The sequence below is a fragment of the Mus caroli genome, unplaced genomic scaffold (assembly GCF_978045245.1).
Source record: "Mus caroli unplaced genomic scaffold, Mus_caroli_1 scaffold_15, whole genome shotgun sequence".
NCBI lineage: Eukaryota > Metazoa > Chordata > Mammalia > Rodentia > Muridae > Mus > Mus caroli.
This window is the reverse complement of record NW_028227270.1, coordinates 1,759,547-1,773,044: the sequence shown is the minus strand read 5'-3', so window position 1 is coordinate 1,773,044 and position 13,498 is coordinate 1,759,547.

Here is a 13,498-nt window from a genome sequence, read left to right as displayed (position 1 = left end):
TCTAAAAGTCATCCTCGCACTATATCTGAAGACTACAGAGGTGCTTCAGCTACTTTAGCTAATGTCCTATAAAATATTTAGCTATCTTACATAAGACTAGAGGCTTTTAAGCTGAGGGAGGGGAGGAAGAGAGGGGGCAGAGAAGGGGGGTGCGGGGAGATGGAGGGAAAGAGAGAGGGAGAGAGAGAGAAACGAAGACAGAGACAGAGACCATGCTATAGGTCCATGCTATAGGAGTGGTTCTCTTGCTGCCACTCCCCCTCCCCAATTCTTGTTTGACAGAGTTTCTTGTTTTGCCATTGTACTGTGTATTGCAAACTAGCTGCTGACCCTAGAGTTTTGTGGAAATTCTTCAATCGCTGTCTTCGACATCATTAGGATTGCTGGAGTTACAAACATGAGCACCACCAATTCTGGCTTGTATACAGGTTCTGGGGATCGGAACTGAAGACCCCAGGCTAACATGTCAGGTGTTTTTACCCACTGAGCCCTCTCCAAGGCTTTTATGAAGATGTAGGTGGGTTTCATGTACACACTATATCGGGGGAAAAATGGAGAAACCAAGTTGGAAGGAGTGGATTAAGAGAGTTAAATCCATACGTAGGAGAAGAGTAACTCTGTAGGCGATGTCCAAAACTGATAAATCCAAACACTGTAAACTTAGAACAATTATTTGGATATAGGAAGGTAAGTGATTCAACTGAAGAACTAAAAGCTGACAGTGACTGTATTTGGGGACTGTAAGTGTTGTTATTATCACAGTCTTGCTGCGTGGCGGTGGCACACACCTTCAGTCCCAGCACTCAGGAGGCAGAGGCAGGTGGATCTCTTGAGTTCAAGGGTCAGCCTGGTCTTCAGAGCTGGAGTTCCAGAACAGCCAGGGCTACACAGAGTAAGCTTCGTCTTGGGAAACAAACAAACAAACAAACAAAGCAACAACAACAAAAAACCCCCAGGAAAACAAACACTACTGGAGACAAATATAAATTTTCAAGACCAGCCTGGTCTATAGAGGGAGTAGAAGTCTTTTTAGATTCTGGTTATGCAACTTGGCTTTCCTTCTCAGTAACCCCCTTTATCCTCAATGTTCTCTTCCGTTCACTTTGTCTTAATCTGCTTTCTCCTCCCGGCCTCACAACTTTATTCCTCCCCTGTCCTAAACTCTTCCACTGCCATCTCCCCCACCTTCACCCCCGCTTTCTCTCTTTTCTCACCCTGTTTCTCTAAGTCTTGACTGATACCCATCTTCCTAAGCTTTCCAAGTGACTTAGATTTTTGTTTTAATTTTCCAGGTGCTTAGCTGAAATCATTTGACTTTGGACTGCACCTTACCCACCTGTGCAACTGGTCAAAAATATCCTCCATTACAGTGGCTGAGCTGACCTTGAAGCAATTCAGTTATTTAGAAGCTATAACAGAGTTCATTCCAGCTGTGCACTATTAGCATTATAAGTGACTTGGATGTTTTCTTCTGAGATTTAGAGCAAATTCTAGAAAATCAGCCAATGAGCGAAGGCTCTTTAATTGTAGAGAAATACAGATTGAAGTTGAAGCCTATTTTAGTTTTTAAGATTCCCCCAAATGAAGCCCTGTAGGTGGCTGAAAACATAACTTTACTCAGACAAAATCGTTGTGTTTCCCCCTTTGATACAGTAAGCCTAGAAGCTTCTGAAATTTCCATTCATATGTCATCAATGTGTGGGATTGATGTCTAGAAATAAGAGAAATGGTGGTTGTTGAAGAATTATATTTTTAAAGGCACCAGTAATACTTGTTGAGAAAAATGTTTAGAGTGTGGAACCACGGCTTGTCCCAAATTAAGCTTTCTAAATGAAAACCCTAGAGACAAGTGAGAGCATAGCGTTCTACAACTTATTTGTAGTCCTGGCTGGGAAATCTGGACTCTTACAGACCTGTCTTTATTTGAAATGCAGCTTAAATAAGGAAAAGCACACACTTCAACCCCAAATTCCAGCCACATTGCTCCCTAACAGAAAAAGGTCTTTCTTGAAGGTTTTTCCAGGTTTTCCACCTAATAGCGGTCAGTCCAAAAATAAGTGCTTGAGAGCTGTCCTAAGCACATTCAACAGCCCAGCAAACATCAATCTGGGGAGAGCTGGGCTCAGCTTTCCCTCCAGTAGCCTCTGCCAGGCCCCCCACCTACATCCTCCAGCTCCTAATTAGAAAGCTAATTAGAATTCCAAATTTAACCGCTAAATAGAGAGGGCAGTCTAGTCCCAGGCCAGAATTCCTTGAACATCAAACAGCTCCTCTGTCCTCTGTTGGTTCAGTGAGTGTGGGAAGAGAGCTGAGCCCTCAGGACTGGTGGCCATTTGACTTGCTGAAGGGCGCTATGTTTACTCTCATTTGTCTGAGAGGAAAGGTCTGAAGAACAGACTGAAAATTTGGGGGAAAAAACTTAAACAAAACACCAAAACATGGCTTAGAGTTTAACTACTTTAAGGAAAAGAAACATATCTTTTTATGAATTCTGATATTGCTGTGGCGATGGGAGGGGACATGAGGAGTTCCTTTCAGGAACAGTTCTCGGTTCCATCCAGGCAGCCTCTTTAAGTGCAGGGCGCCTTCTTTAGTTACCATGGCAACCAAAATTAGAAGGGCTTTTGCAACACTAACAAAAACCATCTCCTGAAGTGCTTCTGTGAATCACACTGAATGCTGATGATGCAAACTGTGTATACAGATCTTCAAACATTTTTTTTTTAAATCCCAATTTCGATAAACAAATAGCCGTTTTACATTCCCGTTTGAAATCGTAACTTGGAACAAATTTTTGTTCCTCTGGGTTTGCTTGTTTCCCTTCTGGATACCCCAGGCCCCAGTGTGCAAATGTGATTTGTTTAGTTTCCAAACTTGTCTGAATTTCACAGCGAGCAGCAGTTAGAATGTGATTCATTTGTCCTTATTTTGAAATGGAATGTGTGTGTGTGTGTGTGTGTGTGTGTGTGTATGTGTGTGTGTGTGTGTGTGTGTGTGTGTGTTGGCAGGGGGTGGGGGGAGTGTTTAACATAGAGCACTCTTGTCTACTACACTCCGGAAGGGGGAACTGAAAAAGGAAGGGAGAGAAAGGGTGAGGTAGAGTGAAGAGAAGAGGAAGAGAGGGAAAGGGGAGAGTCGATCTCCTGGCCTCTCCTTCGGAACCAATGGGTTCTGCTTGCAGAGTTTTAAAGACCCTGTGGAAGTCTCTTCCTGGTTGTATCTCCAGGTCCTCTACTCCCATTATAATAATCCTAGAGGTGCCTGGGAAGAGAAATGAGGCTCCTCCTTACTTTGTTGGGTCTTCCCAAAGAAGCACCTTTCTCTAGGGGAGGATTCTGGTGTATGGTGTCCTTGAGGGTTCATGCCACCACCACCCCTCCCCCGGGCCACAGCTGTGAGAAGTTACGTCCGCTCCTAATCCAGGTCACACAGGTGCCCAGCCCTAGTTACAAACTAACGGATTTGGGCTGGCGCCTGGCTCTTGTGGTCTAGAGAACCGGTGTGGGCACGCGAGACGCTAGGCTGCCCTCTGGCTCACGTGTAGGAGCACAGATAGACACGGGTGACAGCACGGTGCACACAGAGGGGTGCGCACACGCGCCCAGACCAGGGCATCTCATACAGGGGCGGGAGCCTGCGCCCTGGTGTCAATGTCCCCTTCTGCAGAGTGCTGATGGACTCGGTGGACGTCCCCAGGAGCACTTAACCTTCTCCTAACCCCACTTCAATCGCCACCGGGGCCAGAATTTGTGTCTCCCTTTCTCCCTTGAGATCCCGGAGAAGTGCTTCTTTCTAGCTCAGAGATGGCGAGGCTAGCGTGACCCAGGCGCTGGCGACGAGCCCCGCTTACCTCGGTCCGGAGGCCGCCTGGGGAGCTCGATGCGCGGTCAGGCTAAGAACAGAGTGGCAGACGCTGGCACAAGCTCATGAGTGTCCCGGGGCGCAGACGTCTGGGTCGCTCCTACGGCGCTGCGAACTGTGACAGGCAGCAGATCTGACCCACAGGGCCGTGGCAAACCCCGTTGCCTGTCTGCGCCTGACTCCGCCACCAGAGCCGAGTGCTTTGCAGCGTCCTGAACAGGACCAATCCTGAGCGGGGGGTTGGCTCTGGGGAGCAGGGAAAGGAGACTGGATGGTCACTGCGACGGGAAGCCGGCCTGGACCTGGCAGGCTGGTTTCTATGGCAGCCAGGAGGGAGGAGCGGAAGAGAGGGGAGTGTGTAGTTGTGTGGCAAGGGGACACCCACTGCAGACTTTCCGGGAGGGGGTTTGGGCCTAGAGTGACGATGGGAAGCAGAGACACAGCAGAAAGCGACTCAACTTAACACCTTGCCGGAACAGACCCTGCGCGCTCTACCATTCCTTCCCTCTAAGTGACCGCGACACTATCCTGCAATCCTTCCAACAGAGCAGAGACTTCCAGCAAAGCACCGCAACAGCTCCTCCGGGTGAGTAGCAGGGCTTTTAAGCTCTGCAGAAAGAAGTGCTTCTGTCGCCCTCTGCCCCATCCCTTGTACACATCAGGCCTAATTCTCAGGGTGCCACCTAGTCGAGGCCCTCTTATTGCTTGTCTACTCCCTACTGTGATATCCTGGCTGGTGGTAGGTGCCAAACGATCTTTTTCTAGTTTACGATCTAGGAAGCTAAGTCGTTGAATTGAATGTAGAGCAGGGAATTTGATACAGATGCCACAGAACATAGAATATAATCCCTGGAGTTAACTTTATTTAATAGAGGAGGAAAGCCAGTTCCTGTCACAGACGGCTTAATGGCTGAGCCAGTCCTAGGAGTCTAAGTTCAGCTCTGTGAGCAATCTGCCCACTTTCTCTTACCGTCCACCGCGTGTATCCCTGGATGCCAGGGCAAAACTACAAGAATCAACATCTAAAATTTTTATGAGGCAGAAGTTGGGGGTCTAGAAGAGTCTGTTTGTTTGTTTGTTTATTTTTCTCTATTTGCCAGACAGTATATTAAATAATTTTACAAAGACTAACTCTTCACGGCAATGTGAGAAGTTCTGGTATTACCGTCCCTGCTTTAGCAGATAAGTAAACTGAAGCAAAGACAGACATAGACTTCAGTTAAGGTCCCCAACCTGTGGAACGCTGGGGCTGGGACTGGTACCCAAGCACTGGGACTCAAGACAAACTCAGACCTTTCTTTGCTGCTGTCTCCTGCCTGTTCCTTAAAGGGGTCAGGAACAGTAAAGGGCAAGACCGAAAACCTTGGACAGCTCCATGTACGGACTCACGCGCAAGGGAAGCCCAGGGACTGAAAGGACTGCTTCCCCAACCCAGTCAGTTGATAAGGAAGGATTCTCCATCTTAAAATTCATAAATAAACAAACAATCTTGAAGTAGTGCATACCACCAGCCTATTTTCTTTCTATAACAATAAAACGAAAAAGATTAGAAAGGCCCTTTGAGTCTTGAAAAATGACAGTACATAGGATAAAATTGTATAGGAAAATTATATAGAAATCTAGACCCTCAAATCCCAGGCCAGACATACAGCTACAGACATACAGCTCACATTCGATGCCCCAACAGAGCAAGGGAAACATAGGTCAGCAATTGCTTCGCAAGTGTGCTTCCCGGGCCCCATCCCGCCAGCCTCCTGCATTTTCACTTTTAAGTTGTCACACGCTAGAGCATCAGACTTTCAACCTACCTAATGCTGCAACCCTTTAATGCAGTTCCTCAGGCTGTGGTGACCCCCCTCCCCCAAACATAAAACTATTTCATTGGTACTTCCTAACTGTAATTTTGCTACTTCTATGATTCATGATGTAAATCTCTTTGTGTTCCAATGGTCTCAAGCTACCTGAGTTGGGAACCACTGGGATAGATTCTCCTCCTTCCAAATCAGGCCCTTGGCACTCTGGGACTCCTAAGTCATTGAAGAGTGTAATACATTTGATTTCCTCCACTTGAAACAATTTTCTTTTTTATTCCCACAAAAGTCCATTCAATAGTAGGTTACAGTACAACATTCTATGCAGAGCTCTGACTTAAAAAAAAAAAAGTCTTGATGTGTAACATTACACATTACAGGCTGGACTTGAACTCAAGATTATCCTCCAGCCTCAGTCTCCCCCATATTTGGGATTATAGGCATGTGGTAGCACACCCACCCTAGTCTTTAAGAAACCTCAGGAGTATAAGGAAACATCCTGAGCACACTGAGTGAGCAAAAGTTGGGAAGAAAAACTACAAATCTGTGCTGCACGTCTGGAAATACACCTCACTGCGGGTGCCGGTGACCTCGAAGCTCTTCTTTTTCTTTTTTCGAGACAGGGTTTCTCTGTATAGCCCTGGCTGTCCTGGAACTCACTTTGTAGACCAGGCTGCCAGGCTGGCCTTTAATCCCTCCAAGGATTCTTCTTTTTCTACAAGGGCATACATATACTTCATAAAAAATATTTTCTATAAAATTATTTTTCAAAAGAGCACATGAATCGAAGGCCATCATCAGTGTAGGCAGGCCCATGGTTCCTGAAAAGCTCAATGAAATACGGTTTCTAACCCTTCATGTCTCTGTCAGCTTGAACATGATGTTAATGAATGAGGCACTGGGGCCTTTCTTTAAGAAATACCACTAATAGCTAAAAGGCCATCTTAGCTCTAAGTCTTTACTAACTTGTGACACCTGTGACATCAAACATTTCTTTTTCTTTTTTTTTAACAATCTGGAAGTAAATATTTTTTTTCTTTTTTAAGATTTCTTTATTATTTTATGTATGTGAGTGCACTGTTGTGATCCTTCGTGTGGTTGTTGGCAATTGAATTTTTAGGACCTCTGCTCCTTCCAGTCAAACCCATTCCCTCTGGTCAACTTCGGTTGCTCTGGCCCAAAGATTTATTTATTATTATACATGAGTACACTGTAGCTGACTTCAGACGCACCAGAAGAGGGCATCAGATCTCATTACAGGTGGTTGTGAGTCACCATGTGGTTGTGGAATTTGAACTCAGGACCTTCTGAAGAGCAGTCAGTGCTTGAGTTGTGGGGAGAACTAATGAGATGTTTCTAGCTACAATGTGTCAACCTGGCCAGAAGGCCTGGGAAGTTGGGGCATGGGAGTCAATGGCCAAGTGGGCTTCTTTCACCAGTGTCTAAAGAGTTTGGGATTCAGGTATATTCAGAATTCCCTCTACTTGTTTGTACACTTGCCATTCAAGGGCAAATGAGGCCATTCTACTCTCATTTTCTAGTTATTATGTTACCCAGGATGCAGCCATACTGCATGTGAACCTGGCCATTCAACTGGACATTTCTACCCCTAGTCTTCCTTCCTTGTTCACTCTTTGGTGATAGTAACTCTACAGTCAGAAGTCTGAGCTTAAGGGTGTCAACATGGTTAAGTTCTGGAAATGGCGATTTAACAGGCTGCGGACTACCAACTTCCCATTGAACACGGCAGAGGGAGGACCAGAGTGTTCTGGAGTGTCTCATATGGCTTTACTCTCACAAACGAGATTAGTTCTACTCTAATGACCTAATTATTTCCCAGAGGCCCTCCTAATACCAGCAAACTAGGAACTGTGATTTCAATATATGAACTGGGGGGTGGGGGCACATGAACATTTAGTCCCTCAGATGACATCCCAGGTTTCCTCTCCCCGCCCCTAGTATGTCCTAGAGGGGATAATATGTATCAGATCTTTTCCTGTCCTCTGTAGATTTTTGTCTCTGTGTGACATCCTCGTTTAAACGTTTCACATGGACTTTCCTCTGATTATCACTTGAGTCACAGCTAATCTAACCCAATGTCCGACCCTACAGCCTCTCTTACTTTGAGAATGGCAACATAACCAAGCCTGGGGATGAAGTGCCCAGATGTCTACTTCTCCACTTTCTCAGAAGGGAGAGCTCTGAGGTTTAAAACGGAACCACTTTTTCGCAACAATTAGTGTTTAGCAATGTCATTTGTTCTTTAACTTTACAAGAACCTTTTAAGAATAGTGGGGCCAGGCATGGTGGTGTACAACTTTAATCCCAGCATTCAGAAGGCAGGGCAGGCAGATCTCAAGTCTTGAGAGCTTGGTCTATATAGCAAGTTCCAGGCCAGCCAGGACTACATAGAGAGGCCCTTATCTCAAAACACACACACAAAACCCTAGTATTTCTGTAGTAATGAAGCATTTATCTGAAGCTTATCATAATTTTGTTCTAACTTTATAACTTTAAAGGTTGTTTATTTTACTTAGTTGGGGAGCAAGTGTTATGCATAAGGAAGTCAAAGGGTAGCTTGCAGAAGTCAGTTCTCTTCATTGACTAGGTAGTTCCTAAGGACTGCACTCAGGTGAACTGGCTGAGCCATCTTGCTAGCCCATTTTTGCTTTTATCACAGCCAAAGCCAAGCCAAAATTAAACTGAAAGAATGAAAATAGCTGCAGCAATCCTGTTTTCAGAAAGTTCTCCCTTGTCTCTCTCTTTTGACTCTCCCTTCTCCTTTCTCCCTCTCCCAGAGATACCTGGAATGCTTCTTACCTAATGTTATTTCTGACTGATGAGTTGGGGTGCTTTTAATTTTTTCTCATTCTGAATCACATGATTTTTACTTTAGCAAGTGTAATTCAACAACAGCAAAAAAAAAAAAAAAAAAAAAAAAAAAAGATGTCAGTGGCTAAGGAGGGACTGCTAGCCCCTGCTTAATCCTGATATTCTAGGCATTCTTTTATTTCCAAAGTGATTTGTGAGGGGTGATGTACACACATGTGCCTATGAGGTGTAGATCAATGCTGGATGTTCTCAATCCTTCTTCACCTTATTGACACAGGGTTCTCACTGATTCTGGAGCTCTGGTCATTCCACTACAATGGCTGGCTAGGTACGTTCCTAGACTCCTCCTGTCTATCTCCCAATGAGGATAGGAATGGGCCACCAGGACTGGCTTTTTATACAGGTGGGACTCTACACTTGGGTCTTAGAGCAACAAACACTTCACCTGTTCGTAATCTCCAGGCCCCAGGTGTTTACTTGAGCGGTCCTGACATTCAACTTTAAGAAATATTTAACAATAAAATTTCTTACCAAATTACGTCTCCATTTCAGGGCTGGGGGACTGAACTCAGGACCGTTCAGCATAGCAGGCAAGCACCCCACCACAGGCTGGTTGTATTCCCAGCCTCTCAAGCTTTTCTTCAATAAGAAGCCAAATATATCAGTGTTGCAGGGAAATCAAGCTTCCTTTTTGAGTTCTTAGCAGCAAGCTGAAATTCTAGGCAGCTGCTAGAAGAGAGATGGAAAAGAGAAAGAGAAGCCGTGTCTCTGGAGTTTAGTCTGGGAAATCTGGCATGGTTAGCAATGGAGGCTGGCAAGCAGCTTCTTAGTAGAGAGCTGGGCTCCAATAAAGGAGAGTAAGCTCAGAATGTCAGGAAGAACACACTTAGGCTTCTGGGCAGTGCCCAAAAGGAGAGCAGCTGCACCAAGGGAGAGTCTGCTGCGAAGGAAAATACATTGTATCACTAAGGGGGAAACAGGATAATTATTCCTCCCACATCTTCAGAGATTTTGGGTGAGTCACCTCTCCTTGGGTTGGACCTCTGGACATGTGACTGTCAGGTCCACCCTGATTAACACAGAAGAGAGGAAAAAAAACAATCCTTTAGAGAAAGGTCATGTTTTCTAACAGGTCCAGAGGTACTCCATTTTCCAGGAAGCCTAAGAAGGGGTAATTATGTTTTCCTTCCTAACTTTTGCAGAGAGGGCTGTGGGGGAGGTTTATCCTAAATGGCCTCTAGCTACCTGACGTTCTGTCAAAAGCGGAGACCTTAAAATCCTTTAAGGGACAGGCAGAAACTGAGAAACAGTATAATCAATTTTCAGCATGAAATCCAGAGATCCAGTTCCAAAGCTGTTCCCCAGAAGGGCTTTTAGTCTGGACGCTCAAGTATGGCTTCCAGGAGGAGCTCATTTAAAAAGGGGAGATAACAAGAAACGAGCTCCTCTGTATTCCCGCCTTTGGTCAGGACAGAATCAGCACTTTTCTATATTCTGGCCAACAAGAATTAGAACTGTTAGCTTTTCCCTAAACCTGCCCAACCCATTTCTTATCACTCATGTGATACTTTCTTATAAACGACGTTGACTATTATTTACTCCTGAATAATGAAGAGCAGAAAAGAGGCTCTAGATTAGATTCAATGAAGCTTAGCAAAAGTACCTATTATGTAGTTAATTTTGTTTGGTTTCATTCTCAATAAGCACTGCTTCATTTGAATTATTGGCTCTCAATTTATTTATTATTTTTTTTTTTTACATTTTAAGTTTTTTTTTTTGTTTTTGTTTTTTAAGATTTATGTATTATATGTAAGTACACTGTAGCTATCTTCAGACACTCCAGAAGAGGGAGTCAGATCTCGTTACGGATGGCTGTGAGCCACCATGCGGTTGCTGGGATTTGAACTCTGGACCTCTGGAAGAGCAGTCGGGTGCTCTTACCCACTGAGCCATCTCACCAGCCCCCGGCTCTCAATTTATTACTCCATCCATAGGATTCCTTAATTACAGCTTCACACAAGTTACTTGTCTAATACAGATAGTCACCAGGCACACACACCAGAGTTAACGATCAGCTATACTTTTTTTTTTTTTTTTTGAGACAGGGTTTCTCTGTGCAGTCCTGGAACTCACTCTAGACCAGGCTAGCCTCGAACTCAGAAATCCACCTGCCTCTGCCTCCCAAGTGCTGGGTTTAAAGGCGTGCACCACCACTGCCTTTAATCAGCTATACTTTTAAGAAAATCCATACACTGACATTTAGTTCTTAACAGGTCTGAGTTAACATTGTATCTACTGCATGCATGTGAATTAACTAGTGTTATTTTTTTTTTTTTTTTGAGTTTTTAATGTTGCTCTCTAACATTTCCCATCTTTGTGGCATTTGCCACATAGAAACAGCTGAGACAACATATAATGTTCTTGCTTGATCTGAATGTTTGTGACTGTCTTGGTCTCGTCACTACAATCAAAAGCTACCATGAACATTCTGTAATAGCAGATGGAAGTTCTATAAAGAGCCTCTCTGTCAGTCCTGGGCTGAAGATACAGCTCAGTTAGTAAAACATTTCTGTAGCATAGTCAAGGCATTGGGTTTGGTCCCTGGTATTGAAAAAAATCATCCCCAACACACACAAACTTGGCTAACCAAGTGTTTCCTATATATAAGTCCTCTGTCACTTATGTCAATTGTACACCAAATGACCCCAGACCCAACAGCCAGTGATATCCACTATCGGGGAACTCTGTTTAGTAATTCCAACTCCCAGGCACTAACCCAGACCAATAGAATATTCAAGTCTGGATGTGGGGCCTAGCAAGGTGCTTGTAACAAGATTCTGGTAACTGCTAGGCTACTTCCTGCATGTTACTGAACTCACCTGCCTTCTCACCAAAGGCCAGTGCTCCAGGGATCAATGTTGCACCCTGACAAGATGGGAGGAGCTCTCTTCCCCATCAAGCACCACTTTAGGAGCCTGAGGTACACGTATAGAGGAAGTGCAGCAGGGCCACTGGCAGGCATGCTACACTTTTGAGTGGTCTGCCATCCCAGGTGGGTTTCCCTTTCTTCCTTGTCAGTAACAAACAAGTTGAACTTCTTGATGTAGTTCCCATAAACTTGTTTAGACAGATGACTTACTTTTCTCCAATAAAGGCATCATCTTATACATCTGAAATAATCTAACAACTACCAGATATCCTGGGTTATGTAAATTAAAAAAATCTTTGGGAGTGACATGTGATTAGACCGCAGTTTTCTTACAAATTGGAATGCCAGTAAAAGGGAGATTCACAAATGGGAGTACACACATAGTGCACAGCCTCAGGGCAAGGATGTGAGGTTGCTGGATAGCTTAACAGATCTCTTATCTCCTCTACTCCTGTGAGACCCCGACTTAGAGCGTTTCTCCCTGGAAGGTAAAGCTCCTGGATGTTCCCCAAGCTTGTTTTCCCTGACCTCTAAAAATGCAGCCAGATAAAAGCTCTTTGTTCTCTATAGCCAGCAAAAAGCCTTTTTGTTTCTACACTTTACAACCAGAGATGCCTGCCTTCCTGTGCTGAGGACATGGAGATAGAAATTCAGAAAGAACTCACTCCCCACTCCTGCCTTGTAAATTTCACCAAGGACACCTGGAAGAGAAGAACTCTCCTCCCAATTCCTCAGCTAGCTGTTAAAAGCCCCCTACTCTGGTCGAACTCCCCTGCGGAGGGACTTGTTCTCAGCTAGCTGATAATAAAACCTCTTGCAGTTTGCATCAGGTGTGGTTTTCTCTCGGGTCACTGGGGTGCTGGCCAGCTCAGCCCGGGACTTGAGCAGAGGCCCAGCTTCGGGGGTCTTACACTCCCAGCCCCATGAAAAGCTGGAGTGGACACCAGATAGAAAATGAGTATTTCTCTATGCTTTGTACAATCTGAAGTAGAGGTAACTACTTAATGACATACATAACTAGCTCCAGCCATTCTCTCACCCGGTTGCTGAGACTTTAAGTGTGTGGATGTATATACATAGGTGATTTATAACTGACAGCTATCATTACAATCAACTTTCCATTCTCAGGTCACATTTTTGTAGAATTACCAAGGTAGAGGTTATTTCAGCTAAATCACATCTCACTACCATCAAGAAGAAATATGCTGCCTTTGTACTTACCGTGGAGGAGTAACTGTCTACAGCACACAGAGGTTAGATGTCCTCTATGCTCTGACTAGCTGATTAGAGCAACACACACTTCTAGGCTTTTAATCTGGCGCTGATTCTCATTTGAATCCTTTATGACAAGTTTTGTTAAAGAGTTACAGCACACTTCAGCACATTGCACATGAAATACATTTTGCTTGGGTCTCCTTCTCCAAATGTAATCAACACAGGGCCTTCAAAAGCTCTCCTCCCTCCCTCCCTCCTATTTTTTCACATCAGTTGTAAGACTACTTTCAAGTGAGCTCCTCAATGCCCACCTTTTTACTGAAGACAACACATGCTAAACAGAAATTAAAACCCACTTTTATAAGTGAGGACTTCACATTTACGTCTAATTTGTTGTTGGCTTACTCAACATATAAAATGTGGTCTAGTGATAAACATTTTGTAGGCCTGATCTTAATATTAACAAACTGAGTGATATAAAACTATGTGATGTTACCATTTAATACCAACAATTACCAAAAGTATTACTTGAGCTGATCTCTTTAAAAACAATTGGAAAAACATGTTTAAAATAAATAGGCGCTTCTAAAAAAATACCACTTCCAATTTTTTGCCAATAAAATTTACAAAATACAAGTAACTTGTGTCTAGGCCTTTTTAGCTAGCTCTTGGGTTAGGAAGTATGTATTAACAATCTTATATCTTAATTAATTAAGCCCTGTTTACCACAGTCACAAAAGTGCATGAAGTATCTCCAAATTGATAATTAAAAAAACATAAGAGGGCTGGAGATGGCTTAGAGCACTCTGCTCTTTCTGGGGACCTAGGTCTGATTTTCAGCATCCATATG